The 21,622-nt window shown below is 45.3% G+C and overlaps 1 protein-coding gene across 1 annotated transcript in view; it reads right to left on the bottom strand.

Annotated features, from left to right (window-relative positions):
* RAI14 (retinoic acid induced 14) overlaps positions 1 to 8,682 on the bottom strand; it is a 138,040-nt gene extending 129,358 nt beyond the window's left edge. Inside the window, exon 1 of the mRNA XM_080804098.1 lies at positions 8,519 to 8,682. The gene's annotated coding sequence lies outside the window, so the exon portion shown is untranslated. The remainder of the gene's footprint in view (positions 1 to 8,518) is intronic.
* Between the last annotated feature and the right edge of the window lie 12,940 nt (positions 8,683 to 21,622).

Below are 21,622 nucleotides of genomic sequence, written 5' to 3' on the forward strand. Positions count from 1 at the left end.
TATTTTAAATAGTTTTTCCAATTTAAAAAAAGCTCCTAGGAAAGAAATGTGAAACTTTTTTTAATCAGGGGAGAGAGAATAGCTCCTTGCCCTGCCCCACATCTAAGTCTACAAAAACAAAGATCCAAGAAGGTTCTGAGAGCACTGGAAGGAACTTGCTCCCATGATGAATGTGGACTGGGCGGGCCTGAAAGGAAATTCGACTGGAGAGAACGGTGAGCTACTCGCCACCACCCAAGGTGGCTTATGCAGGACCTCAGGGCCCTGGCCTGTTTTTTAATTTTGGCTGCCTTTTTGCTGGGGGCGGGGAGGGGGGGGGAGGCACTCCACTGTCCATGAGCCTTTGCCTCACGAGTTCCCGTATCCTGTGGGTGGCTGGGAAGAGACCACTCCAAGGTGTGAAATGCCTACGGTCATGATCTTTCATGGCCAGTTAGTGCTCTTTCATTTTTGAAAAACGATCCATCACCAACGTGTCAACTTTCATAGAAGGAGATGGTCTAATTACATGAGCAGTCTTGTCCTATTAAGAGACTCAGCACAGACACTAACTCACTGACAAAGCCTGACAAATTCATGGGATTCTCGCTCAGCAGTATGCTAAGGGACTGGGTTCTGGTCCCTTCTGACCTTCATATCCCTGCTTAATGCCATCTGCCGGATCTGGGATTCCCCACTGGTCTCCAACCCAGCTTATCCAAATCTATACCAGTTTTCTTCACAGAGATCAACCAGGAAACCAGAATTAGCTACATAGAGGACTCCCAAGGTCACGGTCTACATCAGAGAAAGATAGAAAAGGACATTTAGATGCTCTGTGCCATAAGCAGCCAGAATGAAGATTTATCTGGCTCTGCCTCTTACTGTGTAACTTTCTAAGGGGTCATTTCTCTTCCCTAGGTCTCAGTCCAGCTATAAAATGAGTTGCCCCATCACTAACACTCTGCCTTCTACTATAGTGCAATGCGACTGTATTAGCCTGGTTCAGACTGCAAGCTCCAGGACGGCAGATTATCACCATTCACCTACGGATCTTCCAACACTGTTTCCATCAACAGGGACTGTGCACAGGAAATGGGACAATGAGTAAGAACAGCCTGGACCCCAGAAGCGGGCAACCTAGGAGCACAGCGCAGAGCACAGAAGGTGCTCAATTCAACTGAACAGACTGGTTTAATTGCATCACTGCATCACTTGCCCAGTTATAGGCAGGTACGTATCCCTTTGGGCCCAATTTCTGACTGAAGAGACTGAGGATATCACCTCCGGTGGACAGTGACTGAAGGAGCTCCCTGTGCATGGCTAACAATGGCAGGACCTCCTTCCAGCGTCTGCTGCCTCCCGAGGAAGAATTTTCTCTGAAGAGCAGGCTTCCAGCTGAGGGTCAGCTTCCCAACTAGGAAACATGGCCCTGTCTCCCTCGGGTTTCTTGGAGGCAGCCCCATCAAGCTGGGAGGCCAAGATGAGCAGAACAGAGCACGCTGGGAAGATTTCCTCCACCAGACAGACCCCAGATTTATCCCGGGAGCTTAGGAGAATTGTTAGGCAGGGCCCCGGGACGTCTTTATTCCCCACTACAACAGCCAGGAAAGAAACTATTGCCACAGGAAAGCAGAAGACAGTGGAGGCCCAACCCTAGACCAAGAAACAGGTTTCCTTGGGGTGAGAAACTCTAGACCCATCCTTAGAATTCATCAGATCTCTGTGAAACAGTCAGACTACCCATCCCCGCGGGACTTCTGAGCGCCATTCTGCTGCATCCAGTAGAAACAGTTCCGGAAACTGGTCAGTGGTATGTCAGTGGGTCGGCAGTGACTAGTTTTCCAACTGAGGGTATAATTCTTTTCACTCATGTAGGACAGGTTATCAGATATGGGGATGGTGACACGTGACAGAAAACAGACCCCTAGTAATTGTACTGCTCATGCTTAAGACCCGGCTATTAAACAGCATACATTTGATAAGGTTTTCTAAGTCTTTTCAATAGATCTTGGGCTTTTAATCTGGAGAGTCCAAAGAGGTTCGTAAATGGGCTTTCAACACAGGGAGTTCTGTGCTCTTGAAACTGACAAAGACTATGAATGTATAGCATCACTGTATATGAGCAAAGTTCTCCCTAGGAAAAACAGTCCAAAACATGTTGTCAGTTTTGCAAGTGTCCACCTTTGATTCAAAAACATTTAGAAATCACTGCTAAATGGCCTTCCCTGGTTTGCAAAATGGACTCCTCTTGGAGGAAAACACTTTACTCTGTGCTGCCCTAGAGCAAAAGGAAGCCGCTCAGCCTTGTACTCCTCACCAGTGAGCTCTGCCAGAGTTTCTTTTTCTGGCTGAGTTTCTATCACTGCAGCCAGCAAAAAGAACTGGACAGATGTAGTGAACAGAGTCTAGCAGATTGTTGCTGTGGCTCATTTTTGTATTTTTGGTTTTTTTTGTTTTTGTTTTTGTTTTTGGTCACTTAGCATTTTAAAAAGAAAAAAATAAAACATTCTGGATTAAACTGAATTAATCTAGGAACCATAAAAGAAAAAAGCAAAGAGAAGCCTGCCTTTGTTCCTTACCAATCAGAATACCTAACAGGGATAAGAAAAGTTGAGTTGCAGTATAAAAAAGTAAATAAATGATTGTGAGGGAAATGGATACAATAGAAGATGAGTTGCTTATGTTAGGTTACTTGGTAATAAGCTTTTGTGTTCACTAAGTGTCAATTTAAGGAAAAAAAAGAAAAAATGTGTTTTCACCCACTGTACAAGTGACCTTCTTGGACCACAAGCAGCTTTCCTCACAATCACATTCTGATCATTAGAAGGAGATGAACAAATCATGAGCAACTCCAAAGGCTTCCCCTTACCCAGGGGTAAGGTGGTATTTATATATGTCACTGTATACCCAGTGAACACCATTTCCTACAGAAGAAACTGAACCAGATAGCAGGTCCGGTTAGACCAGGTGACCCGCCACCCATACCCTGCTGGAGAAGCAGTCAAAACACAACATGCAGACTCATCCGAAGGGGAGATAACTAAGCCTTAGAGAGGTGAATGTCTTTACCTTGGGAAAGAGGAGACCTACGTCTTCGGAACTTCAACCTGCATCTTGCTAACTACCTCCATGCCTCTCCTCTGCCTTTGGATCATTAAATTCTAGACTAGGACAGCTAAATATCTGAAGACCTCCAGGGGAAGCTTTATGACCCGTGTGTGTGTTTAATTCAATAAACATTAATCACTTCCTATGTGACAGATACTCTACTGGACACATGGAACACACAGTTGAAGAATGAAGCAGACTTCCCTCCTTCAAAAAGAAGAATTTGTTTTGAAACATACAGTTAAGTCTATAAAGTTACTTACTAAAATACTGACTAAGGGTGGACTTGCCTTCTGCTCAGATCCTGATCTCAGGGGCTGGAGATCCAGCCCCACCTGGCCCCTGGTGTGGAATCTGCTTGGGTTTCTCTCTCCATCTACTCCTCCCTGCCCCACCCCCCTGCACTCACACAGGCGTGCTCTCATATTAATGTTAAAAAAATAAAATAATACTAAATGTACTGATGCCCATCAATGAGTCTGATGTCAAAGACTAGCTTTCTGTTCACTGCAGATGGCTGGAGTTGAGAAATTGATGGCTGATTAACAACCCTTCTCTTTCATTAAACCACCTGTACTTTTCAGTTCATGGGTAGTGATAAACCAAGAACAAGATAAATCATGTAGCATCTTGATAATAAATAATTGTAAGCTTACACTTTTCAGCTTGAAGTTTAACCCTCTCTGGGTCCAAAATAAACTGATTTCTTTCAATATAATTTTATTACAAAGGATACAATGGTTGTACTTTTATACACTAGTGATTTTTTTTAAAAGGATACCATCAGTATCATATACCCATATATTTCATAGGGAAAAGAAACCTAGACTCCTTTTCCCTATCCACCTACTTATAATACACCCGAGAGGCCTTTGATATATTTAGCTTTGTTTTGTCAACTCCTATATTCATCATGTAAGGTACAGAAAACTCAGTTGGCTTCTAGCAAAATAACACATGACACTAGAACAGTGAATGTTTTTAGTAACAGTAGTTGAGGATTTTACAACGTGACAATTTTTAAACTATTCCTAGGGACCCTACCATATACTGGTTGCTTCTGATCTTCAGATTAAGATCATCTTTCCACCCCCCCACCCCCCCAAAAAAGACCTCACTATGAATGTATAGTCAGCAAAGATGAGTATATCCCCCGCAAACAGTTCAAAGAAGTATGCTCTCTAGTCCTAGAAATTCAGTGTGGTTGGCATTACTTGAGACCACTGTGGGGCTGTCTGGGCAGATGCCATGTGGAATGCAGACAGTCTTCCACATTTAAAATGTTGGAAAGCGAAGTTATCGAGAAGAGAAAAGATGGGTGTGCTTCCAAGAGTCGTGTTACTTATGGTATCTTCTGAATTCAGGTGGCAGCAAGTGTTGGCAGGAAAAATGGACAAGTACTTTGTAGGATAAATCACATTTAAATAGAGTGCTTTCTTTATAAGATGTTCTGTCTCTTTTCCTGATGGCACCTGTAAATATGACCTCTTAGGGGGACTCCCTTACAGCTGTGGGGCCACCCGCACCATGGAGGACTTCCCAAAATGTACTGAAAGAGAAATTCTAAATAGAAAAACACACAAAGAGCATTATATTCATTCGTACATCTGAGGACCTCCTGTTTGTCAACATGGCCCTAGGCACGAGGAGTATGGCAGTGAACAAGAGTGAGAGAGTTCCTGTCTTCGCTGAGTTTCTATTCTACTAAGGAGACTCATACAGATCAAAATATACAGCGAGCTAGAAGGTGTTAAGTGCCATGGAGGGGGGAAAAAAAAACAAAAGAGGGGCGAGGTGTGCTGGAAGGGGTAGCTGATGGGACAGACACTTGAGCAAAGCTCAGGGGGACTGAGGGACACAGCCACGAAGATGATCTAGGGGCAGAGTGGTCCAGACAGTAGGACAGCAAATCCAAGGGCTGAGGCAAGAATGTGCCTGACAACTTGAAGAAATAATGAGGAAGCCAAAGTGTTTAAATGCCTTAAATTGCTTCCAAATTAAGGGGTTACAATTTAGGGCAAAATGTCAACACATTTCATAAATTCTCCAAGTAAGCTTTTACAAAGGCATGTCTCTGCTCTAACTAATGTCACCAAGCTTGACAAAATGAGGAAGAGAGGGTTGAGTGGGTGATCGGGGGTTATACTGCTAGTGACGCCTGAGAAAACACTTGGGAACAAGATCCCAAACTCAGCACCACAGTCTACCTCACGCTTCACCTTTATCACTAAGAGGCACTTTTCTTACTCAAGAAAATATAAATTGTGAAAACAAAACAAAATAATCCGACTAACACTCTTAGAGCTTAAAAAAAAAAATGGATCAGATTCACTTTTTTCATTCAACAGGTAAGCAAGAGAGACCCTATGTACACCCTACATTTTTGTTGAGGAATGAAACAATAAACACCACATTACCTAGACCCCATCTGCCAGCAATGAATGGGATAGGTGTAGAACAAACAGGTCTCTGATGTTTGTAATAGCATTGTTACCCTAAAAAATAAATAAATAAACAAAGTTTTTAAAAACGGAAAACAGATCGACTGCCTCGACTATCCTTAGCAGAAAAAGTGTAACAGTGAAAAATTGGAAATCTAATTTTCTCTTGGCAAAGGAATTCATATACTAGGATTTATTAATACACTGGAATTCTCTGTAGCCCCTAAAACAAAGAACTACATGTGCCTCAAAACAGTGACAAATTTAAAAATGCAAGCAGTATATATAGAGAGAATTATGCCTTTTACTTAGAATATGACACAAGCTCACAGGTATTGCTTATGAATAGAGAATATACCAAAGTAACAAAACATGTTTGGAAACTGTGCACTAACTTCACTTTAGAGGTTACCTGGGAACAGAGGAAGAGGAGGAGGGATGGAAAAAAACATTTCAGTTGCAGTTTACTTTTATTAAGGTAGATATGAAGCAAATATGGAGCTATTAGCAACTTTTTTTTAATTAGCAACTCTTAAACACAAGTAGTGTCTATTATGCATGTGTGAAATATTTCATATCTATTTTTATTCTGAAAGAAAAAAGGAAGAGAGACAAATTTCCTCCATCATATTCCATTAACTGCAAGCCACATTTCCTTAACCTCAGTTTCTCCACCTGTAAAATGGGGGTGATACAAGGCATACCTGCCTCTAAGAGGCTTTTAGAGACAGCGCCTCAATGTCAGGGGCACTATCATGCCCCCACGGAGTCTCCATGGCCCAGCATCCACTCACTCTATCCAATTTCACAAATAGTAGTAAGATTTTTCACACTAGGGTTACAACCCACCCCACCCCCCGCAAAAAGCCATAAAACCAGTTTAAGGCATGTAAATGCTGCCATAAATTAATGAAGACTTTCCAACCAGGGCCTGGTAGAATGGCTCCCTCAAACAAGAGTGGCACGAAGGGCCATTCTGCCATCATCTCTGCCAGAGAATACAGCATTGACGTTCACAAGTACATCCATGGAGTTGGCTTCAAGAGGCGTGCCCCTAGGGCACGCAATGAGATCTGGAAGTCTGCCATGAAGGAAATGGGAACTCCAGATGTGCACATGGACCCCAGGCTCAACAAAGCTGCCTGGGCCAAAGGAATAAGGAATATCCCATACTGCATCAGTGTGTGGTTGTCCCGAAAAACGATACGAGGATGGAGATTCACCAAACAAGCTGAACACGTTGGTTATCTGTGCACCTGTCACCACTTCCAAAAATCTACAGACAGTTAAGGTGGATGAGAACTAATCGCTGATTGTCAAATAGAGGTATAAAACAAAAAACAAAAAACAAACAAAAAAAAAAATTAGTGAAGCATTTCAATGAATGGAGATGAAAAAACCCAGGATCCCCCAGCACAGGAGTACCTCTCCCAATTCGTATTGCACAAGCACTGGTTAAAAATCATAAGAACTGGATAAGCTTCCTCACATTAAAGTCTATGCTCTTACAAAAGCCCAGGGGGAAAAAAAAAGACACCGGTTAGGCATCATTAAGAACAGACGATCAGATTACATCCATCAGCAATAAAACTCCCAGCCACACCTGTGAACAGGTGGAGGCCAGAGCAATCAAAACCCAGCCTCCTTGTGATACACCAGCTCTTCTCCAACTTAGTTCAAACCACAAGGTGAGGCTCTCCTCTCTGAGATGAGCTTCTGCTGAGCCCGACGGATGGACAAACCAGCTCCTCCCCGTCAGGCCCTTACAGTTTGGAGATCACGTTCCTCAGAGAACTGGCAACGGTTCCCTATCCCAGAGAGCTTGGTATTCTCCTCTCCCAGAAGGAAAACGGAGACCCAAGCAAATCACCTGTGCGCCTGCGGCCGCTAGAACCCGCTGGTCGGGGTGGGCGGCCTTGAACCCCAGATACGCCCTGACTGCTGGAAATAAAGTTGCGCGGACCCGGGTTCCTTGGAGCAGCGCCAGCCTGGACCTATCGCCCAGGCTCCAGCCCCTGGGAGGCCACTTGTAACTCCTCCCTTTCTCACTGGTCTCCATCTGTCCAGTCAGTCGGCAGCCTCCCTGGGCTCATTGAGCCCCCTCCACAAAAGCGGAGTGTGAGGTCCAAACGCAAAGGAGAGCGTGTACCAGGGGGCAGCAGGCGAACCCTAAAAACTGCAGAAACTAAAGCACGGCCACAACCTGCCCGAGCCGGCAGCTAAGGGAAGGTGGGTTGGAGAGGATACCCACCCACCTGGGCAGAGGCTGGGGTAGATGGCCGGCGGGCGGGCGGGCTCCCCTCTCCCGAAGTCCCAGCTGCCCCGAGTCGGCCCGAACTCCAGCATCCCGTCCTCCCCCCTCCTCGAAGCTGCGGTGGGGAAAAGGACACGAAGAGCGAGGGGCACTAGCAGGCCCGCACCACTGGGCCCGCCGAAGGGCTCCCCAGAGTCAGAAAAGGAACAATAGCAGACCCTCGGTCGCCAGAGCCACCCGGAGTCTCCCGCTTGCGCCTCCCTCCCCAGCTCCTCCAAGTTCTGCGCGGAGGCGGCTAGAGCCCAAAAGCGCCGCGCCGGGAGGGGCGGCGCGGGGCGGGCCAGGCAGGTAGGACCCGGTGCTGACTCCGCGCCCCCCAGGACGCCCGGCGGGGCTGGCCATTCATTCCCGCCCGCGCTCCCTCCGCCGCCCCTGCCCCGCGCCCTGCCGCTGCCGGCCGGCGAGTGGCGGGGGGCCGGCAGGAGAAAAGCCCGCTCCCAACTTGGCCCGGTCTTCCCTCCGACTCGGGTCCCCACATCCTCCCCGCCCTCCGCAGACAGTCGGCGGCCGGCGGCAGACAAGGGAGCGGTGGCGGGACCCTCGCTGCCAGCCCGCTAAGCCGCTCCAGCGCCCGGCGCGCCGCCCCTCGCCCGCGCCCCAGACACAAAGGCGGGGCGGCGAGCCGGGACCCCGCTCCGGGGAGCCTCCCCGACTCTCGGCGCCGCGCACTCACCCCATCGAGGCGGAGGCTCCGGGGACCCGCCGGCTGCGCCACTCCGCCCGCCGCTTCCCCAGGAAAACGCGGCCGCCGGGCTCGCTTCCTGCTCGGCTTCCTGCGCCTCGGTCCCTCCTCCTCCCCCCGCTGCGGGGGTCAGTGGGCGCCGCGGCTCCCGGTCTGGGCCGGCGGGGCGGGGGCAGCCGCAGCACCACCACGTGGCCGCCCGGCGCCGGCCCCCGCCGACCTGGATCCCGCGGGAGCCAGAAGGGAGGTGCTCGCCTCGCCTCTCCCCTCCCCTTCCACCCCGCGCGGCCCCAAATTCCGCGAGTCAGGTGACCCGGCCCCGCGGCCCGGCCGGGACCTGCGGGAGGTGCTGGCGGCCGCCGCCGCCCCTGCGCCCGCACGCCCCGGGCGTTCCTGGCTGACTTCTAGTTTCCGGGGCTCGGGGACCTTTCCCCGCGGCTGCGCTCCAGCATCATCACACCTGAAGTCAGTGGGCAGCGCCCGTGCTCGAACCCCGGGGCTTAGGACCGGTGCGATCCCGAGGACCATTCCTCTCTGGGCAACTTCCAAAGTCGTTTGTGGTCGTCGGGGTGTTTTAAAAAGTCACTGATCCGAGCGCCTTCTTCACCACGGCTAAATGGGTTATGTTTTCCCGAATTACTGAACAGAAAGTAAAGCAGAATCCGCTCCTTCTCCGGACGGACTGAACGGTCGGGTGGAGGGACCGCTAGCCCTCATCAGGTGCCAGAGAAAGTGCCCGCGTGAAGCGTGGCCCGGCTCAGGAGCTGGGAGAAGCCTACCGCGGGACCGAGAGGCACGGAGGGGGGACGCCCCCCAAAGTCGCGTCTGGGATGCGGGGAGGGAAGGCCTTACCCACCCCCCAGGCTCCCCGCGGCGTCTCCCTCTTCTCAGCCCACCAAAACCGGCATTTGAATCTTAATGGACTCCTCCTGTGATTCCAAGGATTTCAAAATTTCCAACCTACTCATTTAATGTGGGACGGCTTTTCGATTCGTTCTAGTCAGGCTAACCAGCTCTGGCTTAGAAAGTCCTTATTCACCAAAGCCCCTCCCTTCTCCGGGTTAGCTCTGCATCCTTACCCAGGGCAGGAAGCCTTTTACAATAAATGACATGAGTCTTTTTTGGTGGGATCCACAGTAAGTCAGTTGAACTTAAAAATTTAAAAAAAAAAAAAAAAAGAAAAAGAAATCAGTTCCAACGGAAGTGAAATTCACCCTAAAAGTTGAGTGTCTGAGGTCTTGGCTGCATCTTGACAGTCTCCTCCTTAGAATTTCTTTGTCTCCCCCCTCCCCAAGGGAACAACCTGTCTTAGCTTTAACAGGTAAATTCTCAAACAGGGAGCAAAAACTCTGTAACTGTGAACTGTGAAGGAACCGTAGCATGGTCTTTCCTAAATCATACATCAGAGATTCTTTTGAAAAGTGATGAATAGCCCATTTCGAGCAAAGCAGACAGACTGCCCTGTCCTTTATGCCTCTGGAATAAAATGACACTCTAAAAAGAAATGTGAGCTGCCAAACTTCTGGTTTGTTTGATGCTTGCCATTTCTACCATACAGTTTTTCACTATAGTTCATATTAATGGTGTGACACTGAGGGGGAAAGAATATGGTCACTTGTGTGTTTTCTGTTCTGCATCCCAGTCTCCAAGCAGGTACAGGGTTCACCATGCCACCTTTGAAAGTGAACATGTACGTGTTTATAGGAACACCTGACCAGTTGGAGGAATTTAGTATCAAGCAACATTAAACAATAATTCTTTTTTTTTTTTTTTTTTTTGCTATTACACCGCCACCGTGCCCTGTCCCGGCCACTTACCTCGGAACTTACCTGCCTGTGTCGGCTCTGTGGCTCTTGGTGGTGGACTTGTGTGCTTATTCTCCTTAATTTATAATCCCACCCTTAGACATCAGCAAGTCCAACTCTGGTTGTGGGGTTGCTGTGGAGGGAAGGACTCTTATAGTTAGGCTGATATGCCAAGATTCTTTTCCAGATCCCTCCTCCCCTGAAACTCAAACATTTCCTTCACATGCAGTTGTGCCACCTGCTAGAGGACTTGATGGTCAACTACAGGACTGAACAAACTACAGGTTTGGTTTGCTTTTTCCCCAGGCCTTTTAGAAATGCTAACTCATTCAGGATACATTGAACACACCCTTTAACAGAGACTAGGCCCATGTAAAAAGGTTTGAGAGAAGGCAGCAAGAGTAAAATGATCATCTAAACTGCAAAGAGAGTTGTTAAAACCATTCTTGGGAGGAACAGCGTGTTGTATTTTGATCGGTGAACTACCGTCAAACCAAGGTAACTGAAATAAGAACAAAGCGACCATGTTTCCTGCTCCCTCTTACATTAACTTGCCATTTGAACTTCACCAAGTGTTTAAACCTCTCCTGGTCCCATTTTCCCAATCAGTAAAAAACAGCGTTGAACTACATGGCTTCTGAGAATTTTTCCCATTTTTAGCATCCTAAGCCCATTCTCTTAATCTGAGGAGCCATCGCCAACAGTATTGTCTTTACATTCTATGGCAAAGCATCCTTCTCTAATTGTTCTAGCAGGTCAATCTTCTCATACCCACAAGATTGTAAAAATCCTGCCATCCAGGATTTAGCAGGACCCGTTGAAAGGAATTGATTGCTAGAGCCAAATTTTCATTTTTGAAATTAAAAAATATCACGTCCCTCTTTCTTGCTGCTCTATCCCTTATCTTTTTTGTCTCTCCCCACATTAGGAACTTCTTAAGTCTGGGGAACCAGGGCTCAGACTAGTTGCAGTAATAAGAAACTGTCCCTAACAGAGGAAATAGAGGTAGGTATCACACCAGAGCCAAAAAGTAACCCTTTGCTTTACTTGGCTTTTGGTCAGGATCTGACTGTACTTCTGGGTCTCGTTAGAAGCAGCGTGATTTACAGGAATGTGACGATATTGGCTCCAGTCCAGAGAGTGGAACAAAAACACAATCAGAAGGTTGGAGGAGATGATCTACAGAAAAAAAAAATATTCATAAAGAAACCACTTTTTGTATTTTCTTTGGGATGTTTCCAAATTGGAAATTGCGACATGGGAGAAATTAATAAAACAACTTTAATATAGCATCTTAATAACTTAATAAGGCCATAGTAATAAAGTAGACTAGAAACACTGAGCACTTGAAATGTCATTAGTCCAAACTGAAATGTGCCGTACATGCAAAATATATGCCAGATTTCAAAGATGTAAGATGGAGAACAGAAGTATCTCACTAATAATTTTTATATTAATTACATATTGAAGTGTTAATAGTTTGGATGTATTAGGATAAATATATTAACACTAATTTCACTCATTTCTTTTTACTTTTTTTAAGATTTTGTTTTTAAGCACTCTGCACACCCAAAGTGGGGCTTAAACTCACAACTCCGAGATCAAGTCACACACTCCGTCAACTGAGCCAGCCAGGTACCCTGTGTTTTACTTTTTAAAATGTGGTTAACTAGAAAGTTAAAAATCACTCCTGTATTACATTTCTGTTGGATAAAACTACTAAAGGGTTTAAAGTTAGCATCTAAGACACATTTAGCATCTACTCCATACGACGTATTTTTCTAAGTGTTAGTTACAGAACTATGGTGGCCACATACTTAATGATTCAATCTGGGACACTTTTGACACTTTATTTTATTTTATTTATTTATTTGACAGAGGAAGACTCAGCGAGAGAGGGAACACAAGCAGGGGAAGTGAGAGAGGGAGAAGCAGGCTTCCTGCTAATCAGGGAGCCCTCTGCGGGCTCAATCCCAGGACCCTTGGGGTCATGTCCTAAGCCAAAGTCAGATGCTTAACAACTGAGCCACCCAGGCACCCCCACTTTTGACACTTTCCAGATGAAAGGGGGCAGGAAAATTCCAAACCAGCCAGGATACAAGGACAAAAAGCATAAACTGGAATTGTCCTGAGCAAACTGAGATGGAAAGCCACCCTAATGTTAGGTCATTTAATCTTTATATTGGGGAGAAAGAATTTTCTCTGCCCTTCAAAGTCCTTCTAGCCAGTCTAAGAATCAAACAGACATGAGACAGATTAACAGGAGAAAATCACATTTAGTTTTGGACATACAGAGAACCCCCATAGACATAAAATTCCAAGACAGCCAGATAACACAAGGCTTCTATGAGCTAAGGAGAGGGGTAGGAGTCTGAGGACACAAAAGAGAGGAAGACCACTAGAAGGAACGTGAGAGACGACATTTTGAAAACAAGGTTGCCCTCTTATGCAGTAAGTTTCTTAGGTAGAGAGGAATCTCTGTTAATAGCTCTCTTCCTGGTACAGGCAGGCAGTTGAGGGGGAGGTAAAGAGCTTTTCCTGAATCTGCTGGGTTTTTGCTGCTTTTGATTCAAAATAATCTTTACACCAGGGCACCTGGGTGGCTCAGTGGGTTAAGGCCTCTGCCTTCGGCTCAGGTCGTGGTGCTGGGGTCCTGGGATCGAGCCCTGTATCGGGCTCTCTGGTCAGCGGGGAGCCTGCTTTCCTTCCTCTCTCTGTCTACGTGTGATCTCTGTCAAATAAGTAAATAAAATCTTTTAAAAATAATAATAATCTTTACACCAAAGTGCCCCATCTTAGGGCTGCCTGTCCTTGGCCCCTGTGGTTATATCAATCCTATAAGTCTCATTATTATCCCTTCTGGGTACTTAAGGGAACCGGAGCACAGAGAGATTGAGTAACTTGCCTAAAGTCCCACAGCTAACGACAGTGTTGAGTTTCAAATTAGGGCAGTCTGGCTCTAGAACCTTCACTCTTGACTGCTGTGTGACACTGCCTGCTAAATAAAGACCTAGGATAGATCAAGAATTTAAAAGATGCAAGGTTTTTCTTAATACAGAAACTTAGACGGAGTATTATCCTATTTTTACAGATGTGGAAACTGAGTTTCACACATATCCAGTAACTTGCCCAAATCACAGAGCCAGAAAAGTGGCACCAAGAATCATAGTTTGGGATGCCCAGCTCCAGAGTGGTCCCCCTAACCACTGCTCCATATTGCCTTCAGGCCACGTCAATTTATAGACCACTTATGTATTGATCTCATGACTTCTCCCAATTCTGGCAGAGGCCTGGATAAGAGGACTGGAACCCAAGCGAGATCAACTTTAGAACAGGCAACAGTCACCAAAAGCTCTATCTTGGTGGTCTCTCCTTTCTGAGAAGAAACCTTTTAAGATAATCCAAATAGCCATTCATGCCACCAAGTTGGTTGTTCTTCTGTGCATGTCAGAAATTCCAGAAAATGCTCTCCTGTTGAAGCAGTGGAGGAGGGCATCATGAGGAATTCAAGAACATCGAGAAGGCAGTTACTTAGTTAGCAGAAGACTAAGAGAAAAAGCGTTTATGAAGTTCCACAGGCACAAGCAATAATATGGGATGTAAATCCATGGGTTTGCCACGTGCATATTTTCTTCCTTCCTTGGCAGTGGGTTGTAACTTTGGCAACCTGTTAGAATTACCTGTCTTTAAAAAAAATCACCACTTGCCTGGGCCCCAGTACCCTAGGATACTGATTAAAGTGGCCTGGTGTGGGACCCAGGCATTGTGTTTTTGCTTTTTGGTTTTTTTTTTGTGGTTTTTTTTTGTTGTTGTTGTTGTTTTAAGATTTATTGAGAGAGAGAGAGAGAGAGAGATCGCGTGCACAGTGGGAGAGGCAGAGGGAGGAGAGCGGATCTCAAGCAGACTGTGCTGAGCAGGGAGCATTGAGCCGTGCAGGGTTCCATCTCACAACCCTGAGATCACTGCCTGAGCCCAAACCAGGTAGGACACTTAACTGACTGGGCCACGCGGGCACCCCCAGGCATTGGTATTTTCTACTCTCTCCCTAGGTTATCCTAACATAGGGCCAGGCTTTACTGGCTGTCGCAGTCATGTCTGGAGCACCCCGTTCTTGGTTTAGCATTACCAACAAAAATGAGGTTAGGTGAAGTGGGCGGGATGGCTCTTGCAATGGGCCTTGCAAAAGTCAATGCTCCAGAAGGATTTCTTGCCAGAGTGATTCTAAACCAAGCCACTGTTTTTCTTGGCCTGGGACACTTGTTTTCTGTTATGGCATGAAACCTGAGCTCCAAGATTTTTGTCGCGTTCATTGAGATCAACGTCTGCCAATGAGATGTTTTAATTCATGTTCCTTCCTTATCTGAATGGTGCACCCATAATAAATCTGGGTACTACTTTTGCTGATGAGTTATATGGCATCTGTTACAGCTTCTCGCTCGTGTTTTTCAAAGGCGTTGTGGCCACTTAGCTTCTGTTATCCATTTTCACTTTTGCATTTGTGTTTGTTCTCTTTAAAATCCTTGGTAGATGACATGATGAAGTAGACGGCTTGTTGTTCTCGAGATCAGTCTTCCAACTATGCAAGTGAACACATTTTTAAGATTCATTTTCCACAGCAGACTGTTAATGCTTAAGATATATGACTACAGTACTGTGAAGATATTTAGCAAAATTCCACCAGCCCTTTGTTTGTTTTGCCTCGATACAAATTCCTCCACTATCCAAATATGCGCCTTAAGCAGGTTTCTCGCATTCATGATGGAGGTTCTTCTAAAGTAAAGTTATCATTCTTCCTTTGCCTTCTTTTTTCAAAGACAGCCCCATAATGTATTGTCCTAGACTTCCTGTTTGAGTTTCAGAACAAAAAGATTCAGGCCATGAAAATGTTTTGGACAGTCCTGTGATATGCCAGAAGAGAGGCAGAGGATGGAATTGGGGAGCCAGAAAGAGCACAGTGTAAATACTCCCTCAAAAGAGATGAAGTAGGACAAGGAAGGTCCACAGAATCCACAGAAGCCAGTAAAAGCAGGGAAAAGGCCGTGGTGACTTCCTCCCTTGGATTCCTAGAACCCTTAGAGCACAAATGCCAAGAAAACAAATTGGTTTCACAATAATAGACCAATAGACGGGAGGACAGCAGAGTTCTGGTGTTAAGGATATCGAGGTCACTGTTGGCCACCCAGAGGGGAGTTTCTTCTTTAGAATTATGTAAAAAGGAAGGAAACTTTGGAGGCCATTTGAGAGAACCAGAAGACTAAGTTGGCACTGAATTAGTCTGGGAAATTTGCCACCAAAAGACCTAAGGGTCACGGACAAAGAGAAGGAGGTGGAGGTCTGAGTGGGTCTCATATTTGCTTTGTGGGCTTCTGGGAAGTATTTTAAAACATTTTTATTTAAATGGTGACCTTAAGAGGACTCTCCATTCACATCCAACGTAACTCGCTCATATTAAGAAATATAAATTATGAGAACATTCAGTGTGTTTCTTCTCATCCTGATTCTCCCTCCTTGACTGCTCTGCCTTCTGCTCCAAGTCTGGGCATTCTAACTTACATACTTGATTCAGAGGGGTGGGAGTGATTAGAGGTTAGAGAGGCACCTTGGAGAAATTTTAGAGTGGAGTGTGTGAGGTCAGTTCTGCAGAAGAACTAGTGAGAACAGAGGAGTTCTAGGAGGGCAGGAGTCCTCCCAGCATGGCCTAGAGAATAGGCTACTCCGACCAAAAACCATTGGCAGCTTCTCGGCAGCAATCATGACTGACCTCCCTTTTATTTTCTCTTGGTTCTTAAACATGGAGTAAAAATGCAAAGTGAAAGAATTTTTAAAAACAGAAACAAAGAATAAATACTCTGTCAGGCAGTGGGTTGGAACCCTGACTTCTCCACTTCCAAGTAGTGCAATTTGGAGCAAGTCACTTAATCTCTCTTGGCCTCAGTTTCTTCATCTCCCAACCGGGTGTAATGTTTGTACCAGCCTCTTGGATTATCTTGGAGATGAAATAAGTAATATACATGAAGCATATACAACAGTTCCTAGCACAGAGTAAGAGCTAAATAAATAATACCGATAATTATTACTAATGTAAAGAAGCATATGAGATTCTTTGAACCCAAAGAAAAATAAAATAGTGGTGTATATCAAAATCAATTCAACCATTATTAAAACTGTCATCAGCAGAGCGCCTGGGTGGCTCGGTGGGTTAAGCATCTGCCTTTGGCTCAGGTCATGATCCCAGGGTCCTGGGATCAAGCCCCACATCAGGTTCCCTGCTCAGCGGAGAGTCTGCTTCTACCTCTCCCTCTGCTGCTCCCCCGGCTTGTGTGCTTGCTCTCTCTATCTCTCTCTCTCTGTCAAATAAATAAAATCCTTAGGAAAAAAATTTTTTTAATGTCATCACATATAGTTTAAACATTCCTATGGTTCTATTTGCTAAGTCTTACATGAAAATTTTGTCAACTAATCTATAAGGTATAGGATTGAACACACATAGAAAAGAAACATATGAGCATATGAGGTGTTTTCTACCTTCAAGGAGCTTCCAACCTATTTGGAGAGATGGTCTATAGACATACAAGGACAAAGAGTCACCAAAAGAGACAAAAGATGAGTTCATGTTGCTTTCTAGTATTTTGATGCTATTCTGTGGTTCTGCCAAGCCATATTGCCTGGTAAAAAGTACCCTTGGAAATGTGAACCTTTTTATTCTGCTGAAATATTAGGGAGCAGTGTGTTTGGGGAACCAAAGTATAAGTAACCCATCACTACCCTTAGAGATTCCTAGTATAACATACAGCCTGGGTTAACAATGACTGTTATGTGGCTTCCATGCTAATAAATAATGTGACTGAAACACCGCTGGTGTCAGAATCAGCTGCCTGTTCCAGTGATAACAGTGCCTATTACCAGATAACAGTGGCTTTAACACAATGAGGGCTTGTTTCCTTCATATTTTGAAAAGTCGCTTGTTTTTATTTTTTTTTTATTTTTTATTTTTTTTAAAGATTTTATTTTATTTATTTGACAGACAGAGAACACAAGTAGGTAGAGAGGCAGAGAGAGAGAGAGGAGGAAGCAGGCACCCTGCGGAGCAGAGAGCCCGATGCAGGCCTTGATCCCAGGACCCTGGGATCATGACCTGAGCCAAAGACAGAGGCTTTAACCCACTGAGCCACCCAGGCACCCCAGTCGCTTGCTTTTAGATCAGTGGCTCAAGATGGTCTTGTCTGAGGTCTTTGTGATTCTCTAGGTTTTCCCTCATTAGAAGACAGCTTGCCCACTTATACCATCCATCCTGTATTCAGGCAGAAAGAAGGGGAAGAGTAGACAGCTGGCAGAGTCTACTCTATAGGGAGGTTTTCTGAAAGCCACCCCAACATCTCAATTTTATTGGCCAAACTGTGTCACATGGTCACCATCATCAGAAAGGAAGGGAAGGAAATATAGATTTTTTAGCTGGGTGCATTGTACACCAAATAAAATTGGGGTTTTACTGATTTAAAAAAAATGAGAAGAATAGATATTGCATCTATCTATTGGTATAAAACGAAGAACCTCAAAACTTAGTGTCTTAAAACAACAATATAATTTAATTTATTGTTTCTTGTGATTCTGTGGGTTGACCAGGTGATAGAGGTATATGGTATAGACTGGGGCACCAGGATGGCCAAAAGGCATAACATGGCCTCATTCCTACAACAGGTAGTTAGTATTGGTCTCTGGCTAGAGTTCAGGTAGGGATTGGATGAAACCTCAGTTCTTCTCAGAGTTCCTTGGGCTTCCTCATGTACTAGTGGCTTCATTCCAAGAAGGAGTGTCCAAGAAGATGAGCCTCAGTGTGCAAGGCCTATACTTACACCATGCTTGCTGTTGTCCCATTAGCCAAAGTTGATCACATGGCCAAGTCCAGAGTCAAAGTGGGAAGGAACTACACAAAATCATAAATGCCAGGAATCACAGTTCATTGGGAACCACCAAACTACCAGGCTGCCATAGGGTTGGCATCGAGCCATCTCTGCCAAAGCATCTTTTGATAATGGGTTAAAATTTATCAGTGCTTATTTTGAAGCAAATGTAGAGCCTAATAAGCATTAACTCTGAAGATTCTGACAACAATCTTGGGGGGTATGTACTCATTTCCATTTAGAGATGAGGAAATAGATTAGGAAAGGTTGAGAAACTTGCCCAAGGTCACAGAGTAAGAAAACACCAGGGCTGGAACTTGAACCCAACCTGAACGCTCAGCTTGGACAGTTTGGGGGCACAGTCTGGCTGCAGGGAGATAGCAGAAAATCAAGTGACAGGGATCTAATAAAATAGCTATTTTAAAAAGCGTTTCTTCATGGGGCGCCTGGATGGCTCAGTCGTTAAGCATCTGCCTTTGGCTTGGGTCATGATCCCAGGGTCCTGGAATCCAGCCCCTCATCGGGCTCCTACTCAGTAGGAAGCCTACTTCCCCCTCTCCCACTCTCCCTGCTTGTGTTTCCCTGCCCCCCCTTATATAAATTTTATAAATATGTTTTATTTTTTATTTTATTTTATTTTTTTATTTATTTGACACACAGAGAGAGGTCACAAGTGGGCAGAGAGGCAAGCAGAGAGAGACGGGGAAGCAGGCTCCCTGCTGAGCAGGGTGCCTGATGTGGGGCTCAATCCCAGGACCCTGGGATCATGACCTGAGCTGAAGGCAGAGGATTAACCCACTGAACCACCCAGGTTTTTTTGTTTTTTTTTGTTTTTGTTTTTTTTTAAGGGGGGATTTCTTCATGCTTTTAAGATTTTTTTTTTTAATTTTTATTTGACAGAGAGAGACAGAGATCATAAGCACGCGGGGGTGGGGGGGGGGAAGCAGGCTCCCCGCTGAGCAGACAGCCCGATGCGGGCCTCGATCCCAGGACCCTGAGATCATGCCCTGAGCCCAAGGCAGAGGCTTAACCCACTGTGCCACCCAGGCGCCCCTCTTCATGCTTTTAAATACCATTGCCTTTCTTCTTCTTCTTTAGCAGGTACAGAGAGAAAACTGTGAAATCCCTGCCCATCAGAGTCTAGGCAGAAGGGCTATAAAAAGAGGGTGACCACTTGCTCCTTTGTCAGGTACCTAATGTCCACGAAATGTACGTAACCGGAGGCAGAGGTTAAGACACACATTAGGTAGGAGGAATTGGATGGCTACGTTTGGCCTCAGGAAGACCTGAGGAAGAAGTTTGACATGGAGGAGTCTGGTTTAAGGAATCCTTTGAAGGCGTTCTGAAAGGGAAAAAAAAAAAAGGTAAAGTTTACTGGACTTAAACACCTGGACAAGTGTGTCAAAGGCGAATCACCCTAACATTCTAAAAACACCTCCCCTTTATGTAGATCATAGTGCAGACGCTATACTTTGTTTAAAAGTGTGTTTCTCAAAGTGTGGTTTATGAATTCATGTGCAGAAATAATGACTCAGTATCACCAGTAGGTGGGTCAGAAAATCTGCATGTTTAAGGAACGTCCCAAGTGACTCTTCCATACAATAAGCCACCAAATTACTGATTTAAAGTGTTCTTTCAGGATGACGACATTAAAAACGGTGCTTTTCAAGCTTTAATGTGCATATGAATCCCTGGGATCTCTTCAAAAAGGCCGATTCTGATTCAGTAGGTCTGAAGAAAGCCTTGAGATTCTGCATTTCTAGCAAGTTCCCAGTGTTGCTGCTGATCCAAGGAACCAGGCTGACTGAGTAGCAAAGCTTTAAAACATTGGAGGAAAGAACAAACCCTTTGGGGGTTGGAAATTTGGGAGGCAGATATAGACAGTAGGAGTGAAGGTGAGAGGACCCACTGCCATCCACAGAATGTCACTGCTTTTTCCAAAAGGCAGGTCACTAATAGAGGAAGGATTTGGCAGCAATAGAGGGGGCTTAGCGATGTTCAAAAGGCTTCCCAGGTCAAGGTAAGATAGATGGGCAGGTGCAACAGGAAACAGTTATGAAGGTGTTTTTCTAATAAATCTGGTCTCGGGTATCTTAGGCTCTATGAAAAGAGTTCAAAGAATCTCAAAGAGTGAGATAAATTGGACTAAATGAGCACAGATGTTTCGAGGACCTCAACTCATAAGATGCGAGAATATACAATTTGTATTCAAGAGTTTGTTTTCTTCCAACCCTTGTTTTTTCTTGGTATTGCGTTGTTGATAAGTGGAAGGGAGAGACGGGTGTTATACATTATGTACTACTTGACTTTTAAAAAGTGTATTGTTAGTCCTTGCAAATGAGCCTGGATTCCTCATTAGGCCGATGCCACCCCAGGAGCTGCCCATGAGAACACGGTGCCTTCTCCTTCCAAAGGTGAGCTTGCTACTGCACTTGTGTGACGAGAGTGGCTTGCATTGATACTGCTTATTAGAGTCCATAAAGAACTTTTATATACACTTATCCCATTTTAACTCCCAGTTACAAGCAACGAGTAAGTCTTTAATCGCTATCCTATTTGCAGATTTTTGAAAAACCAAGTTACAGAGAATTTTAGGGATTTGTCTAAGCTGCAGGGCCCAAATTAGGACCCTCGTGTTCTGAGTCGCAGCCCCATGATCTGTTTGCTGCAATGCAATTACTTATGGCAAGCAGTACAATATTTCTATGGATTATTGGAGTCTCACTCGCATACACAAAGGAAAGGAGGCTCTGTGTTCCACGAAACCGAAGCAAGAGCCCGGCTGCCTCCCATGCAACAGAAGGCCTCAGGGGTTACGGAAGCCCCAGCCTCCAGAGCCTGGGAATGTGTTTCTCCCTCCAGCAGCAGAGCCAACTGGAAATTCTGACGAATGTTCCCCTACAAACACATAAAAACACTGAATAATAATACCAAACACTTGGTTAAAAGCCCGGTTAAACTTATAAGAGAGTAAATGAGATTCAGAGGAGGCAAGAAAAAAGTTGAAACCAGAGAGGTCAGCAAACCCTGAAGCATAGGGCTGCTTTGGGGGCATCGTTGATCCTTGGAGCTTGGTTCTCCATGGCGGAACTCAAGTCTTGTGGGAATGAGAACCGAGATCCTGAGAAAAGCTAGGGGTCTCAAACATCTATACTCTCAAGAAAAAAGACTGGGCTAGGGAAAGAATTCATCCTTTTGGAAAAAGAAAACCAACCAGGTAATGTGTTTGTTTCAGGCCTGGGTCAAAGAGATGAAAAACAGACAAACGAACAAGTCTTTACTGAGAATTTATAATTCCAAGCCTATCTTCCTGGAGGTTAAGTGTTTGCTCCACTTAGATTGCCTGGGTCACCCCAGGTAGAAAAATGATCTTTTTTTTTTTTTTTAAG

This window comes from Martes martes (genome assembly GCF_963455335.1).
Source record: "Martes martes genome assembly, chromosome: 5".
NCBI lineage: Eukaryota > Metazoa > Chordata > Mammalia > Carnivora > Mustelidae > Martes > Martes martes.